This window comes from Lactuca virosa, chromosome 4 (genome assembly GCF_052849685.1).
Source record: "Lactuca virosa cultivar CGN04683 chromosome 4, Lactuca_virosa_CGN04683_v6, whole genome shotgun sequence".
Taxonomy (NCBI): Eukaryota; Viridiplantae; Streptophyta; class Magnoliopsida; order Asterales; family Asteraceae; genus Lactuca; species Lactuca virosa.
This window is the reverse complement of record NC_136429.1, coordinates 292593789-292613053: the sequence shown is the minus strand read 5'-3', so window position 1 is coordinate 292613053 and position 19265 is coordinate 292593789.

The window sequence follows — 19265 nt, the reverse complement described above, 5'->3', positions numbered from 1 at the left end:
TTTGGCAACCTAGTGGTGAAATCCATGGTGATCTGCTCTCATTTCCACATGGAACCTCAAGAAGCTGCAGTTTGCCTTGCGGTCTCTGATGCTCAACCTTGACCATCCTATATGTTAAGCATCTCTCAACATACCAGGATATCTCCCTCTTCATACACGACCACCAGTAGCTCAATCTCAAAACCCGATACATCTTGGTGGCCCCCAGGTGTATAGAAAATCGAGACTTATGAGCCCACTCCAACACAATCTGTCTGATCCCACCAGAAACTGGAACCCAAACCCGACCACACCGGGTCAACAACCCTCAACTTTCCATGACAAAACTGTCAATCTCACCTCTGGTCCTTTCCTGTTTCCAGTTCTCCTTCCTAACTCCCTTAATCCGGGCCTCCCTGATCAATCCCAAAAGTGGAGAATCAACAGACATCCTTATACACATCTCCCCACCCGAAGATCCAATCGAATTGCGGCTCAAAGCATCCGCCATCACATTCGCTTTACCCCGATGGTAAAGGATCTCGCAGTCATAATCATTGCCCACGTCCAACCACCTGTGCTGCCTCATGTTCTGGTTCGGCCGAACCATAAGATGTATCAAACTCTTGTTATCCGTGTAAATCGTACAACGAACCCCATATAGATAAGGTTTCCAAATCTTGAGGGCAAACCACTACCCCCATATCTAGGTCATGAGTGGGATACCACATCTCATGCAGCTTCAGCTGCCGCGAAGCATAAGCAATCACTCGTCCTCTCTGCATGAGGACCGCCTCTAAACCGGTGATGTGTGCATCACAGAATACCCTAAATTCCTCAACTCCCTCCGGGAGGGTCAATATCGGGGCCTCACATAATCTCTGCCGAAGAGTCTCAAATGCCAACTGTTGCTCAAGGCCCCATCAGAAATCCACCCCCAAAAGCTCTCGAAGGTGCTCCTCATGTTGCTCTATGTTCCTGGATTACACTGACATATCATCAATAAACACAATGACATATCGGTCGAGCATCGGCCTGCATACCCGATTCATCAAATCCATAAACATAGCAAGCGCATTGGTGAACCCAAATGGCATCACCACGAACTCGTAATGCCCATAACGAGTCTGGAATGGGGTCTTTTCCACATCCTCATCTATCACTCTAACCTGCTGATACCCTGAACTCAGTTCTATCTTGGAGAACCAAGATGCATACTGCAACTGATCAAAGAGGCCATCAATCCGCTGAAGGGGATAACTGCTCTCCACCGTTAACTTGTTCAACTCCCGATAATCAATGCACATCCGGTGTGAACCATCCTTATTCTTGATGAACAGTATCGACGCTCCCCACGGAGAACTGCTCGGTCCGATGAACTCCTTGCCTAGCAGCTCCAGAAGCTGAGATGACAACTCATGCATCTCAGATGGTGCCAATCGGTACGACACCTTGGCATTCAGAGTCACACCTGGCACAAGATTGACCCTGGACTCAACCTGCCTCTCAGGAGGCACAGTGAGTAATTTCTCCGGAAATATATCAGCAAACTTCCTAACAACTGGAACCTCTGACACTGAATTCTGCTCCCCAACCCAGGTATAAAATACATAAACCAGATAACGGGTCCACCCGTACTGAATATATTGTCGAGCCTTGGCTGCCGAACAACCCTGAACCAACCCTGGTGCCCTCTCCATAGATAACCAGTTTTCCCCACTTGGGGTTCGAACTACCACTTGTTGGCCCTCACAATCCATTATGTCACCAAAATTACTAGCCAGTCCATACCCACTGTCACGCATACATCCCCCATGGGGATAAGAATCAGATCAATCGGATAAGGCACCCCAAAGATTCCTAAGACACAACCCGGACCCATCACAGCCTATAGATGCCAGAATTTGAATTCTAACAAGCTACTACACAAATGGCTATCTATATAGAATGAAACCAAGGATCAGGATTCATACCCATGATTTCTTGTGCTTCAACCTTGACCTCCCGCAACATGGTGGACATTTGAGCTTGCACTCCCTCCGCTAGCCATGTAGGACAGTCAGGTTTGAGATGACCCAACTGGTGGCAGTGGAAACACACTCGATCCTTCTTGCATTCGTGAAATACATGTCCTCTCTCTCTCTCTCTCTCTCCCTCTCTCTCTCTCTCTCTGTCTCCACACTTATAGCATTTGAACGTATGACAAGCAAACCTGTGGGTTCCCCCATACTTCCTATAGATATCATAGCTCCATTGGCTTCCGGTACCCAAGTTAGCAGCCTCGGACCCCTCGTCCTTCACTGGATGAGCCCTCCTCCTCTTTCCGAGTCACATCTCCTCATCAAGATCTCCCCCAGTAGTCATCTCAGTAGCACCTCTCACACTCTGCGAAGCTGTAGTTCGTTCTTCGAACTTGGCAATTAGCCTGTCGGTGATTCGTCCCACGATACTAGAAAATTCTTCTGCAATATCTGTGAAACCTCAATGGTAATCATTTGCCGAATCTGATCAACAGTCAACCCGACCTATCCTAGCCATCATCTCCAAATCCCGAACCTGGTCCCCTCGCAAACTCCATACTGAAAATGAATCAAAAGCATCATAAACGTCACCATACATATTGCTACAACCACATGACGAGACTACCCCTCGGGTTTGTGACTTCCTTGCTACACGTACGGGTCTTGTGCTTCCAGTAGTACGGGCCCATACTACCTTCCCCACCTACCCGTATTTGTTTCAAGGATCATCACAACAACCTAACACAATACACTGCACAACATCATACTCATACACTCTATCCTCACTTCCTAGTAGAAGGCTGAACATAACGCAACTGGCCGAATGACCCCACATAACTCATCCTACCATCATCTGCCACACGACCCTCCATTGGTGCCAGTTAACTACCGCATGAATACAATCACATGCAATGCAACTTAAGCATATTTAGACTAAAAGATTCAACCCTACAACGGTTGTACCTAGACAAGAGCTACGCAGTAGGACCAAATCCCTTACCCTAAAATCATTTAACCCACGTAGCATGTGACTTAATGTATTCAATTAATAGTTAGTTCACACCCGAAAGAGTCATACAACAATCAACAAGAAACTATATAGGAGATAAGGGATCATGCATCAGGCAATTCTATCATGCAATTCCGGAAGATCCTAGCCTATAACTAGAATTTTGTTTTAACATATCACAAGATCAAATTACAGTATGGTAATTTAGGGTCTACTTAGTGGCTCCGACTGATCGTACACATCGCATCTTCTTTGATTATTTTGAAAACAATTTGAAAATCATTTTTTTAAATCAATTTCCCTAGTTTGAGACTGGATTCACACGATTGTTCCTCTAATTCACTCAATCCAAGGCTCTGATACCAACTTGTAACATCCATAAAAATCATGAAGAATTTAAACATTTTAAATACAATCCAAAACCATAAAGTGTTTACAATTAGTTTTCAAAACATTTCTATCATCGGAGTTTTCCCAAAATCATAAGTAATAAACGAAAGATGTGTACGGTCACGCCTTCGGCTTATCGCGGTCATCCGAAGTACCTGAAACATAACCCAAAACTATAAGCCAATGCTTAGTGAGTTCCCCCAAAGTACCAACTGATGGGTTTTACACAAAAGAACATCCTATGTGCTCATGCAAACCCTAAAGCTTGGATCTAGGTTTCTCTATTGTACATGCAATTCATCCAAGACTTATAACCCCTAGATCTAGCATACGAATTTCGAAATTGACATGTAAGAACAGATCTAGATGATTACCTCTTGTAGAATGGATTGAATCACTTCAATCTTATTTCCTTGGAGCTTAGAGTCACAAATGTCACTCCTCTAATGGTTTACAAACACCAAGAGCAAGAGAATGACTTATGAGAAAGAGTAGGAGCACCAAAAACGTCCTAGGGTTCTTCCAAGAGAGTTCACCATGTTTTTGGGGCCATAGGGGTCTTTATATAGTGAGGCTATTAGGGTTTTAGGGTTTTCAACTAGGAAACCCTAATTTGACTGGTTAGGCCCTAAGCAGCCCATGGACTCCCTTTAGAACACCCCTTGAATGAATTCCTTATGGGCTTCCCATAGAATTCGTCCAACGTATGTTCCAAGGTGATCCATAGCCCAATTGCAATTATCTTATAATTACATTTCTAGTCCCCTAAGTTTAATTAATCTCTTTTAGCCACAAAACTAATTCTTAATTAATTCTTGACTAATATTAATTAAACAATATGATTTCTCCTTTAATATATTATTCATATAATATATTAATAAATCATAATTAATCCTCTTTCTCCATAAATCATCCTATCAAGTTGCTTTGGTGAAGGCAACCCAAAAGGACCATGCACAACCGGGTCAAATACTTACCAAATATAGTTACGGGCTTAGACACTAATCCAACAGTCTCCCACTTGGATAAGTCTAGTTACTATAAATGCAAGTACAATCTGATTAGCAATCGTAGCTGTCAAAGACGCTGTCGAACTCTGATCTTATCAGCAACCTGTCCTTCAGATAAGGGATCATATATTCCTCCCTTCTAGATATCGTATGAACTGAGACATGGATTTTAATCATACTCTCTGTTCATGTGTTGTTCCCAATTTTCGATTTATAACGACTGACAATAGACTACAATTGAACACATCAACTTAGTCCTGGATTGGCCAAGCGCTTAGGGTGTCATCACTAAATCATCGAGGGGCCCACAAATATCGCTTTTATCCCACTTTGGGTAAAAGGAACGGATAAACTTCGACTTGAATGCTCGCTTGTACCTACTCATAAAATCACACACAACAATATGTCTTATAACACCAAGTTACTGGTGCGTTTACATATTATCAATGTGAAACCGACTTGCAGAATACAACTCACACATCTCGGTTTCAAGAATACAAGATATTATCGTCTCACCAATCACTCGTGATAAAATCCATGAAGAGATCCAAGTGAGCGTGGGTTTAATCTAATGCTCAAATCATATTCATAAGCACTCATGAACGTTGCAGCAAACCTTTGCTATGTCTAATACACTTTAGAAAATCTACAAATCAATTTATGACAATCTTCTTTCATACCTACTCCCAAAGTATGAGCGACTGTGGAACGTTTGGATAATCTTATTATTCGGGAAGTCAAAACATGCAAAGTGAAACACAAGAATAATACTAATCCTATATGGCCCCAAACCTTTGAGTATAAATAAAACATTTTATTTAATCACCATATTGATTACTCATTATTTGGTGTTTCGGGTAATCAACTTCTTACTTGAATTATAACAACAATTGTCCCATGCTCTTAGCATGCACACTATGTTTACCTATGGTCCTTACTTTGTGAAATAGTATAATTGAATAACATTTTCGATCACACTCATTTCACAATTCCTAATCCATTAGTGTAAGAATACAAAATTCTCGCCACTACTAGAATATGTTAGATTCTAACATTTTATGCAACGGTCCTTTCGTGATATCACAGCGCCAAAGTCACCAAGACTTTGCCAATGAAATTACAAAGTGCTCTATTAGATATTGTTTACAAGACAATTCCATAGTCATGAAGTCTCACATTCAAAGTACATTCCTTTGAACATGCTTCTTGCATAGAAGTTTCTAATCTAGACATAGATCCTTAACGTCCAACTCCGAATAAGGAAACATTTCGATATTTGCCATATGACAACTCATTCTAAATAGAATCTTATCTATTCATAATAATGCCAATATGGTCCATCTATGACTATACTTCCAATTGTCCGCAAGCGACCAATCCTTGGAAAACTTTGGATTGTCCTTGATAGTTGTTTAATTATTTTAGTCAAATCCGGTTCTATTCCCTTTTTCCCTCTAAATGCCCTAGGCATTTGGAAAATTTTAGAACAGTCGAATACTACAGCATATGCAATCGATCCTATACCCGAAGCGTGTGGGATACGATTCATAATGAAAAACGTGATACTTTACCAGTTTCTTGCTATAATATTGCCATAATATTTCTAGTTGCCGTGTTCTCAAAATTCGAACTATGAAGAGGGATGCCGTAATCATAATCGAACTTTGAGAATGCAATTAATAAATATATCATTGACTAAATTCAATTAAAATTTCTCGATCTAAGCTTTTAGATTGGAAGCGAAGTATAACATTCTCTCCCTTAATTATAGCAAAAACAACTTTTCAACCCCTGCAACTTTGCAAAGTGAAACTTTTGTTTTTCTATAATTAGTATTTCCAACTTACAATACTTAAAATAATAATCATGCTCCTACTAACATGATGATCATATCCATTCCAGCATAACATTTATACTCCCACTAGCTTTGACACGTATTCAGAAAATAGTTGGACTTCTAATAGACAATACTTATTGACTTCCAAAGTTCATATTTCCAATACGATGTGCTTCGATAAGCCTTTATCTAAGCTTCTCAAACTCACACACCTTTCCTTAGATAGCTCACATGTGTGTCTAAACTAATTTAGAACTTATATTACTAAGTCCCAAATGTTCAGATTTATCACAGAATCTCACAATTCGAACTATGAAGAGGGATGCCGTAATCATAATCGAATTTGAGAATGCAATTTACATAATCGCTATCTTCTTAAAACCTCTCTTAGTGAAAGCGTTTCCTCACAATCATTTTCATGAAGGAGAGAAACCTTATGACACTTAGATTTTATGGTGCATGTGTTCCTATCCATGTGAATTTGTCATAACCATAATCATAAGATAATGTTTGTGACAAATCCAAACTCTTATGGACAGAACTTGTTCATACTTGATTCTTTGCCATCAAGTGTCCCACCATTGCTTCCAAGTTATTTAGCAGCTCACCTATGCCAGTCAATGTACTTTCATTGAACAAGGTGCTTGCCTTATGCAGTCTATTGAGAACTCGTAGAACTCATATGCACAATCAACTCAACTGGATTTGCACAGAAACAAGAATATGTCAACACGATAGGTTACAATCCTCAATTCGTGTGCTAGTGTTTAATAGGTTTACTTCTTGATTTGTTCTTGAAACTTTTCAATATCTTTAGACTCCCACTGACCTCTTCACATATTAGATTCTCTTATCAAGAAACATTTCTTGACAAAAACAAATATCCAAGAGTTAGTATGTGTCTATATCAAGACAAAACCTACACGCAATTTGGTACTAGTTGGTATTTGTCTTATTCAAGACATCACAACTTACCAAAATGTGCAAGTGTAAGAACATTCCTACTTAAGATTATGTCACTCAAGTCACAATCTTGGAGTATGACTCTAAGACTTGATTTTGGAACGAAGTACGATACATCTTATTAACTTAACCACTACAACAATTCTCGATTCCTCTTCTTAGCCAAACTAGTGCACTAAGGTGTCCTTAGAGGATGAATTGTAATATGGTTCCTACGATTACCAAGACGATCATAAAACACGATACAAAAGTACTCTCCCTTCTTCTTAGATTGGAGAAACTTTTTATCTTTCTGCCTTCATTGATTCTACTTATTCGTTCTGCCATTCATTGAAACTTTTCAATGATTCAAAATTACACTTAATCTTGTAAGTATAACCACATTTACTAGACCTTTAGTTAATCATGACGAATAATGTTATTATTATTTATGGTGGACTTGACTAGTACACAACATTGGGTACTAGTTCCTTTAGTCCTTCACTTGACTCACATACTTATGTGAACAAGGAATTAGTCTTAATTACTTAAGTACCAAGATTTCCATACATCATACAATACAAATTGTATGATTCCAAGTTTCCGTCCAATTGAAACTTAGGCGATGGGACTCTTTCCTTACTTAGAAAATTATGACACTACCATAAATAACATAACTAAGAATCACATTCATTTCAACATTGCTAATAATAGAAATACACAAACATCAATTTTTCATACATGTCATTGCAAGGATAAATAAATAAAACAAAATCAAAATTTATTATATTGCGGTAAAATTTGTCCTTACAACACAACTCAATTGAAAAACTATGCTATTACATTTCTTAGCAATCTATCCTAACTCTAAAGTAGCAACTCAAAAATCCGATCTTCGAATCCATGCGATCGAAATCCATTTCTTCACGATCAGATTCAGCACGCTTCTTCCTTTAAGCTTCCTTTCTTTTCTTCGATTCTACAAAACATCAAAAATGTAATCTTATCACATAATGTATGATGAATCAAAATAGGAACTTATAAAGTTACTTAATGGATTTTACCTGAAGCAGAGCCATACGTCTTAACACTCCCATCTCTTAGATCTCTCAGGTAGACAGGACAGCTTCGTCTCCAATGCCCCTTCTCTTGGCAATAAAAGCAAATTGACTCTTTTGGAACATCACACAGAACTACCTCAGACTTTGCATTTCTCTTATGATCAAACTTTTCGACCATGGCATGCCTTTCGTTGCCATTGCCTATGTCCATGGAGGTTTGGAACGCAGATCCACCAACCAACTTTGCTTCTCCAGTGCACCAAATCATTGCTGATTCAGCAGCAACAAGCAAATAGGTGAGATCGATGAGGGTCACGTCGTGGTCTATCATATAGTACTCTCTTACGAACTCACTATATAAGTCGGGAAGCGATTGAAGAACCCATTCAACAGCCAACTTCTCACAGACAACGACTCCCAACATTCTTAACCTGTCAATGTGCAGCTTTATCTCTAAGACATGTGCACACACCGACTTTCCTTCTTTGTGTTTACTTGCCAAAAGAGCTTGAGTAAGCTTGAACTTTTCAAGCCTTTGAACTTGTGGGTCAGGGAGAATAATAGGAGGAGGTGGAGGAAGTGAAGCATGATCTCTTGTTCCTCGATCGAATCGTGGAATATCATCTTCATGTGGAAAGCTTGTTCCAAGGGACTTGGGAAGACCATAGTTGTCATACTTTGACATCTACAAAACGGGAGAAAATTCAAGTTAGTTGATTGATTGAGTCCTTAATAAAACACCCAAATGAGATATTAAGGGTAGGACCCAACACAATATTCTACAACTTGGAAGAGGGATTCCGTAATCCAAATTGCATAACATTTGAATGTAAGTGAATGACAATTCACTAATTTTCCACCATGAAAAACGAAAAAGAGATTAAGTTTTAAATGTATTGAAAACTCCTAGATCCTTTGAGATTCATTGAACTTTTCAATGGCATGTTTAAATCTCGATATGCCCCTCGATTTGTGACTGGGATGCCGAGGATCACAAAACAGGGTGTGAATAACCATGCAAACTTACATGGTGCCCCCAATGTTACAGTCACCTATTCGTTGTGCCGGTTAACCACACACGCTCCACCGAACTATGACAAACATCGAGTCACCCTTCGCTACCTTTGCTTAGAACCCATTTAGTGTGACAGTTAACCACACACGCTCCACTAACGTCTCAGCAAGGGTACAAAGTGTAATTTCATGGAATTGCATCAAATTCACTTTTGCCTAAAGTAACTAAGATTGAGAATTTTGTAAAAACATTTAGTTACTTTATAACTCATTATACTTTTAATGGAAAGGGTTTGCCCTATCCTACCCGTTCGGCTAACGACCCTCCACCAATCAAGGAAGCGGTGGGTGAGAGTGGACACCCATTAAACGGCCATTTTATAGGCCATAACCTTATACCCCCCTTATAGATCGGCTTCGTGAATGAGGCCTACTAACGGTAAGACTAGCATTTAAGTTATACATATATAATATTATACTTTTAATGTTATATATAGTATAAGGGTGCATTTTACACTTTTAAAATACTATGTGGTCTACTTTAATATATTACACTTTTAATTAAATTAAATATAAATCATGTCACTATGGATTTATTAACTTTCTTCTAATTATACACTTAATTAATTTAATAAAACCATAAGGGTGTAATTTGAACTTTTCAAAACATAGGGTTTTAGAATTTAAAATTTCAAAATTAATCCTTTAATAAAAAATTAAATTCCAAAACTTGAGGGCAAGTTTTGAAACCTTTCAAAACTATCTAGATCAAAATCAAATAAGGCAATTAAACAATTAATTGGTGATTATCTAGTTTTTGACCTAATCCAATTTCATGCAAGGTAATTGACCAAATAATTCAAATAATTTAACATTTATCAAACAAGGTAACAATTATCTAATTAGATGACCAAAATCTTTTATTTTGACAAAGATAGTCATAAGGAATCAATAAAATTCGTATTTTATTAATTTGAAACAATTATGGCAATTATCCTAAGTCAAAATAGGCAAAAAATCCGAAAATCCGTCTGTCTGACAGCCAGACTCGCCGAGTCACCATATGGACTCGCCGAGTTCATCCTACTCGACGAGTCCACTTTAGGACTCGACGAGTTTGTCAGGCAGATGGCCAAAAACTCGACTTTGCAATCAAGAATGAAACACTAATCATCAATACAATAGAAACCAATCAAGGCTCTGATACCACTGATAGGTTTTACACAAAAGAACATCCTATGTGCTCATGCAAACCCTAAAGCTTGGATCTAGGTTTCTCTATTGTACATGCAATTCATTCAAGAATTATAAACCCTAGATCTAGCATACTAATTTCGAAATTGACATGTAAGAACAGATGTAGATGATTACCTCTTGTAGAATGGCTTGAATCTCTTCAATCTTCTTTCCTTGGAACTTAGAGTCACAAATGTCACTCCTCTAATGGTTTACAAACACCAAGAGCAAGAGAATGACTTATGAGAAAGAGTAGGAGCACCAAAAACGTCCTAGGGTTCTTCCAAGATAGTTCACCATGTTTTTGGGGCCATAGGGGTCTTTATATAGTGAGGCTATTAGGGTTTTAGGGTTTTCAACTAGGAAACCCTAATTTGTCTGGTTAGGCCCTAAGCAGCCCATGGACTCCCTTTAGAACACCCCTTGGATGAATTCCTTATGGGCTTCCCATAGAATTCGTCCAACGTATGTTCCAAGGTGATCCATAGCCCAATTGCAATTATCTTATAATTACATTTCTAGTCCCCTAAGTTTAATTAATCTCTTTTAGCCACAAAACTAATTCTTAATTAATTCTTGACTAATATTAATTAAACAATATGATTTCTCCTTGAATATATTATTCATATAATATATTAATAAATCATAATTAATCCTCTTTCTCCATAAATCATCCTATCAAGTTGCTTTGGTGAAGGCAACCCAAAAGGACCATGCACAACCAGGTCAAATGCTTACCAAATATAGTTACGGGCTTAGACACTAATCCAACACCAACACATAACGATATAACATTTACGATAACAACAAGCAATGGGTCCATAGATAAAAGACTGGATTACCCCTTGACCCCATATCATAAGTCTGGTTTGCCCTTGGGGCGCACACCTTGTGCCTAGCTTGCTCCCTGACCAGATAAGTCCTCGGACTGAAATACCATCAAGTTCTCAGTACAAGTCTGACATACCACCCGGTCCTCAACTTGTATTTGGAATGCTTATGAGCCCTCAGTATGAGTCTGACATGCCCTACCTGGCCCTCAGCTCATATCTGGAATGGTCAAAGGTTTGTTGGCTACCGCATGGAGCAGTACAACCTCAACCCACCACAATATGTCGACATATAACAGATAACAACATAAACATATAATCATGCAGATAGAAATCACAGGTAGTCCTACAGATGTACCAGACTAGCATATCAATAACTAGCATAATCATGCATATCTATTCCATACTCAGCATATCAATGCATATCAGTATATCAAACCAATGGGCCGACCTTAATGCCTTCGACCCGCAAGTACAGTGAGGGAAAAATCACCTTGCAAACTGGACAAAAGTTGATGAGGTCTCGACTCTGAATCTCAACTCCAACGGACTCCTATTCCCACCAAATGACCCAAATCTCAATCAAAAATCCCAAAATACCGAAAATACCCTTCAGGTCACACTTGGTCAAAGTCAAGGTCAAAGTCAACTTGTCAAACAAACTAAGTCAACTGAATCAACCTAGCCGAGTCAACTCAACCGGATTGACCCAGTGCGAGTACGCGGGGCCTACTCTGAAGCTATGCATGGCGTACTCCGTTCTTGCATTTTGACCACCACCGTAGTGGTTGACCTTCGTACACATGGCGTACTCCGAGTACGCGGGGCGTACTCCCAGCAACTTCAAAACTCAATAAGTGCTTAATGGCTTAAGCACATACGTCCATATTTCAGATCCAAGGCTAAAATACACCCTAGAGTCATAACTTTTCCAACTTTATGACTTTACATGTCCATTAAGTGCTTATCTTAAATTCTTAATCCATTAAGACATTCTACAAGATGCATGGAGAAAAACCAATCATTTGAAACCCTTTTTTATGACTCAAGACCCTCTCAAGGGTCTGAAAGGACAACTTAATGGGTTAAGAACATGCTTTGTTCATGAAACACCACATTTGGGACAAAAAGAACCTAAAACTAACCCAAAACAAGATCTACAAGGAACAACACAAAGATCGGAACTTGATACCTCAAAATGGTGCCAAAAGGTGGTGTGGTCCTGGATCTAGTGAGCTTCACTCCTTCAAGGTGGTATCCTCTTCCTTCCTTCTTTTTAAAGAGCACCAAAACACACACACGTACCGGCTTAGAAATGGTTCCTCAAGATGATACTAGGGTTGCAAAAACGAATGAGAGGGTGGAGGCTGATAAGCTGAAGAATGACGCCATAGGAGTGCTTAATTACAAGCCAAACCCTAAAGATTAGGGTTTCCTTATTTGGCAAGTACGCCATGCATATACTGATGTATGCCCAACGTACTAGGGCTCACCCTAGTACACTCAGCGTACACCACGTACGCATGGCGTACTCCGTAGGCTAAAATTACAAAAATGCCATTAATCCCCTTTTTGCATACATTTCTTGAACTTTGGGACCAAAATGCAATATAAATGAATTAAAGGGTTGAAATTAGAAGTGCCTCACATCTGGATGTTATAGGTTTTCCTGGGTTTGTTGAATTGCAGCACAAAGCAATACAGTCTCAGTCCAACCACACTATGTCGTCATGTAAAACAAATAAACACATAATAGCAACCAAATAATCATGTAGATCTTATCAATTCACTACAGTATAGCAACAATCCCAAACCAAAATACACAATCTACTGGGCTGGCATTGGTGTCTTCGACCCACAAGTACAGTGAGGAAAACTCACCTCACGGTCTGAAAATAATAGCAGAAAAGAACGCTGCTCCAACTGTCAACTCTATGGGTTAACTATATAGAAAACAGTGACCTAGACTCAATTCACAACTCATAATACCCAAAATACCCCTAGGTCAAAATTGGTCAAAATCCTGGTCTAGGTCAAAGGTCAAATAGTCAACTAAGTCAACTCAGGTTGAGTACGCCCAACGTATTTAGCCATTACGCCTCACGTAGTGTATTCATTTGGCTAGGTGACGGGGTCTTGGCCAGGTTCGCGCAACCTACCCTCAAGTACGCCCAACGTACTCGACTACCACCTTTTCTCCTCTATTAAGTCCTTTCGTCCAAATCGCAGATCTAGACCCAAATAAGCTTCTAAATCATAAAGTTTCAAACTTTATGATCTTGCATGGCTATTAAGAGCCCAACACCAAAACCCTAACCTATCCTAAGGTTCTAAGCCACCAATGGATGCATGGAGGGATGTGAGCAATCAAGATCCCATTTTTATAACTCAAGACACTCTAAAACATCCAAAAGGACAGCTTTTCTGGTCCAGAGTAGCTCCTACCCAAATAGACCAAGATTATGGGCCTAATAAGCACAAAACTTCACATCTAGAAAGATCTAATGAGATAACCAACAAGTTCATAACTTTATACCTGTTGGAGGTTGTTCAAGGAGTGTAAAACTTAGATCTAAAAAGCTTGGAGTTCATTCCTTGCTTTCCAATGGCTTCCTTCCTTCAAATGTGGACACCAAACATAAAAAATGAACTCAAAACACCACAAATGGAGATCAAGGTTTGTAAGGGACGAAGTAGGCAGTGGAGGCTGATAAGGGAGAAGGTATTGGGAGTTAGTAATGCTTAAATAGGGCTCAAACCCTAAAAAGTAGGGTTTTAGCGTCGACCACGTACACCCAGCATACACATGGGTATGCCCGACGTACGCACACAACTCCGTGTTTCTCATTTAAGTGCCAAGGGACCAACTTTGCATACAATTTTCATATTAAGGGGTCATAGATGTAAATTACCTGGATGATGAATGTTAGAATTCCCCCCCCCCTCCCACTTAAATCAGGCTGCATCCTAGAAGTCTGTTGCCACGAATAACTCAGGGTAGTGCTCTCGCATCTCTACCTCGGGTTCCCAATTCCATTCGGAACCCTTCTGATGTTGCCATTGGATCTTGACCAAAGATACTACCTTGTTGCGCAAGGCCTTTGTTTTCCTATCCAAAATCGTCACTGGTCTCTCAACATAGTTCAGGCGATCCTCAAGCTGAATATCATCTAAGGGAACCACTGCTGAATCATCAGCTACACACTTCCGTCGCTGAGAGACATGAAAGGTGCTATGAATCTGACTGAGCTCCTCAGGCAGTTCCAGTCAATAGTCTACCCTGCCAACCCTAACAATCACTTGAAACGGGCCAATATATTGGGGCACCAACTTTCCCCTCTTCCTGAAGCGTATTACACCCTTCCAGGGTGATACCTTTAATAAAACCATATTGCCGACCAAGAGTTCCAGATCAGATCGACGCCTGTCCGCATACTTTTCTGCCAAATCTAAGTTGTCTGCAATCTCTGTCTGATCTGCTGAATAAGCTCCGTCATCTGAAGAACTACTTCGGTCTTTCCTATGACCCTGTGACCAACCTCTCCCCAACAGACTGGGGTATGACACTTCCTCCCCGTGAGATATGTATGTCACGTCGTGAGGAGATTAGTGCAAGCGCGCATCACCTTTGGGCTCACGACATGAGCACATATGGCTCACGACGTGGGACCTTCCTGTGAGGAAACCCTAATTTTGGGGGTTTTATTTTGGTATTTAAAGGAAATGAGGGCCAGGGTTAGCCACCCTACACCTCCACCACCTCCTTGCACACCCCTTTGAAACCCTAGCATCCATATTTTATTTTGAGCTTATTTGTGGTGATTCTAGCCAAGGAAAAGAAGAGGAAGAGCATCTAGTCCATCAATTCTACATTCAAGTCCCACCATCAAGCATTATTACACCTTATGGACCTTTTGTGAGTTTCAAGTTCATTGCTTTATGAGTCTATAAGCTTAGATCTAGGTTTTTATGCTTAATCCTTCATATTCAAGATGATGTAGTGGTTCAAACCCATAAAGTTTCCAACTTTATGGATCTCTAGTGTCCCTTGAGTAGTATATTTGCTAGATCTGGAATATGATTGAGTTTTAAGACTCTTGCATGAGATTTGGCGTCATTTCCTTCTTTTGTGCCCTAGTTAGTGTGTGGGATATGCATTGGACATGCATGTACGAAAAGCCATAATTTTTATGATATTCTGGAGTAAATAAGACACTATGGAGGATTTGGTTGCTTGGCCAAAATGAGATTAACAGTTTCATTAAGCACTTCTGATCAGAGCGTTCTCACGACGTGAGCACAAGAGTGTCACGACATGAGGATGACATTCCTCGTCTGTTTTGATTTATTAGGTCACGACGTAACCATTAGGGGTCATGCCGTGACTAGTGGATTGTGGGACATTTAAGTGTGGATTGATTTTGACTTTGACATGGGTTTGACAAAGTTTAACCTAAGGGTATTTTGAGTTGTATGTGAGATTGGTCACTACTGATGAATAGGTGACCGGTAGAGCTAATATTCGGAGAATTATCCCGTTCAGCGATATTTTCAAAGTTTCGTCACTGTACATGTGGGTCGAAGGCACCAATGCCGGCCTACTGAACCATATATCATGGTTAGAGGAAGTTGCTATGTTGTATTGATTTGTTAGATTAAGTCCTGATATATATAGGATGTTGTTATGCGGTATCAATTTATAGATCTGTCTTCGTACCTGTTAACTGGTTATATGATATTTTTATGTATTGTCGACATTTTATGGTTTTGGGGTTGAGGCTTTACTGATATGTGCGTGAGCCAACATACCAAGGGTATTCCAGTACGATGACTGAGTGGACCTGAGGGTATTCCAGTCCGATGACTGAGTGGACCCATTGCATATTGGAATTCTAGTCCAATGACTGATTGGGCCGAGGGTATTCTAGTCCGATGACTGATTGGACCCAGCATGCAATGTTGGTTTATGTTATGTTGTGTGGTGGTACTTTAGGGAAAATCACTAAGCTTAAGCTTACAGTTTCAGTTTATTGTTTCGGGTAGTTCAGATGACCGTGGCAAGGCGTAGGCGTGATCGTATACATCCTTCGGTGACATGTTTTTGGAGATTTTATGTTACACGGATGTTGCGAATATTTTTATTTGAGACTTGATGGATATGGTTTTGATTTAAAACAATGGTTTCTTATAAATTAAAAATGAAAATTTTTATCGTGATTTTTGGGATGTTACAAAAACTCAGCTAGGGGAAGGTAGGTTGTGACATCCCCAATTTCACGGTCAGAAAAGACCGATTTCGTTTATGCTTTTTAAAATAAAATCAGAGTAATCCTTTTAAAAGATGTTGCGGAATTTGTTCCCAAAACAAAACATGATAAAAGTTTATCAAAACCTTTCTTTAAGAAATTTATATTTTCGTTTTATATCAAAACCTCGGGATGTCATGTTCCGATACAGATCAAAAGCATAAACAAGACATTATAAGCCTTACAACAGTTATTTACAACTACTGGCCTATAATCCAAAAATTCTCTCATCATCATCCGACTATGCTCGGGGTCCACTACCTGTAAGATAAAAAGGTTGAGTGGGTCAGGCTTGGGAGCCTGGTGAGCATATAGGGTTTTCAACCCACAATAAATAATAAACTTATTAAGTTCATCAATCAACAATAAATTCAAAAACCATCGTTTCCAATAATCGGGCAGCACTTTGTTTCTTAAAATCATCGTTTCCAATAAAACCGGGGGCTTTATTGAGAAACCGGGCTCTGCGAGGGTTGGGCTTCAAAACCGAAAAGATAAATTTCTCGGGCTTATCGGGCACTTCGGGGCGTGTTTCGGGCGTTGGAAATAATCCCGGGGCTTTGGGGGAAGTTGAGATAGTGGAAATATGAAATTTGGGGTGAAAATGCCAAATTTCTAAATCTAGCCGGAAGATCTCGCAACCCCCCCCTTTTATAGGGTGCGAGACCGAAGATCGATGGCTGAGAAGACTCCACACGGCAGCAGATGCGAAGCTCGGATCCGGAGGGGAGGCAGCTGGCGGGCTTCGGACAGAGACACGCGTCGGTCTCAGATTGGGCCACGCTTCGGATGTGAGGGCTCGCCAACGAAGCCACACGCGTCAACCTCTGATTGGACCGAACCTCGGACTCGAGAAGAACGCGACACGCCTCGCCAGGTGGCCTCGGATGACTCAAAAAATCGGACACGTGGCATGCTACGAGCGAGGGTGACGTGGCCGAAGCATGACCATGCGAAATTTCTCGGATTTTGGGATTTTCTCGATTTTTGTGTCCAGAACTTCTAAAATCCATAACTTTCGCATACGAGCTCCGTTTTTGACATTCTTTATATGCACACGTAGGTGAAATTACTCTCTACAACTTTCGTTTAGTCTTCGTCGGCTAATTCTGATTTAATTTTAATATTATTATTTTTAACAGACCGGGACAGGAAATCCGTTAAAAATTCATAACTTCTTCATCCGACGTCCGTTTTCGTGTGTCTTTTTACCGTTGTACTACTATGGACGAGACCTTCGCTTCTAATTTAGGTTGTGTCGGCTAAAATCACTCGATCTAAAATTCGAGTTTTTAGCTGTCTACTGCTAAGCTGAAACTTAGAGAAATCATAACTTCCTCATACGAAGTCAGATTTGGGCGTTCTTTTTATACATACTCTCGGTTTAACGAACACTACGACTTTCATTTAGATCACCAAGGCTAAAAAGTAGTTTATCAAAAACTCACTTTTTACGTCATTCGGCGTCGTGCCGGTTTTGTCGCGAAACTTCGACAGGTCCTAAATTCTTTGTTATAACTCGAATTTCGGTATTCTTTATATATCCGGAATCCTTGTCACGACCACTACAACTTTCTTAATAGATATCGGCTTTATCTAATATTTATTTTCGACGCTCATTTTTATTCTTAATTAATTAAATCCTAATAATTAAGCATAAAACACATAATTCACATAATTCCTCTTTATTTCCTCAAAATGAGTTACAAAGGTTGACCTAGACTATTTCATCATCATTAATGCCTAGCCTAGAAACACGGGCGTTACAATTCTCTCCCCCTTAGGATGATTCCGTACCCGGAATCACACATCAGCAAACAAATGCGGGTAGCGACTCATCATGTCACTCTCCGTTTCCCAGGTGAGATTTGGCCCATTCGTATGTTTCCATCGCACAAGCACTAAATCGACCATCTTGCGTCGCAACTTCTTAGGTGCCGTTTGGTTCGTAGAATGTTGCTGAAGGAATTGGAATTGGAATTGGAAAATGAATATGTCAGGAATTTGAATCCAATTACATATGCTGTTTGGTTGACAGGAAATGGAATTGGAATTAATTCCAGATTCTGTTTGGTTCGCAGGAAATGGAATTGGAATTCATGTAAAATGACATAATTACCCTTTTTGCATGTTTTGCTTAATTTTACCTTGTTTTCTAAATTATATGGTAAGATACATTATGAAAACTATAAAAACGGTAAAATTTTGGCGGTGGTGGTGAGTGCATTGGCGGTGGTAGCGGCAACAGTGGTAGGTGGCGACGACGGTGGTGGTGATGGTGGTGGTTGCATTGATTGTGGTGACGAAAGTGGTGGTGATGGTAGCAGTGGCAGCTGGTGGCGATAGCGACGGCGGTGATGGTGCTGGTGGTGGTAGTGGCGGCTGGTGGCGGTGGGTGGTGGCAGCGGAGGTAGTGACGTTCGATGGTGGCGGCGATGGTGGTAACGACGATGATGGTAGTGGTGGTGGCATCGGAGGTAGTGGCGGTGGGTGGTGGTAGCGGAGGTGATGGTAGGTGGTGGTGGCGGCGACGGTGGTGGTCATGGCAGTGGTAGTGGTGGTCGGTGGCGGCGACGGTGGTAGTGGTTGTGGCGGCAGCGGTGGTGGTGGTGGCGGTGGTGGTGGTGGCG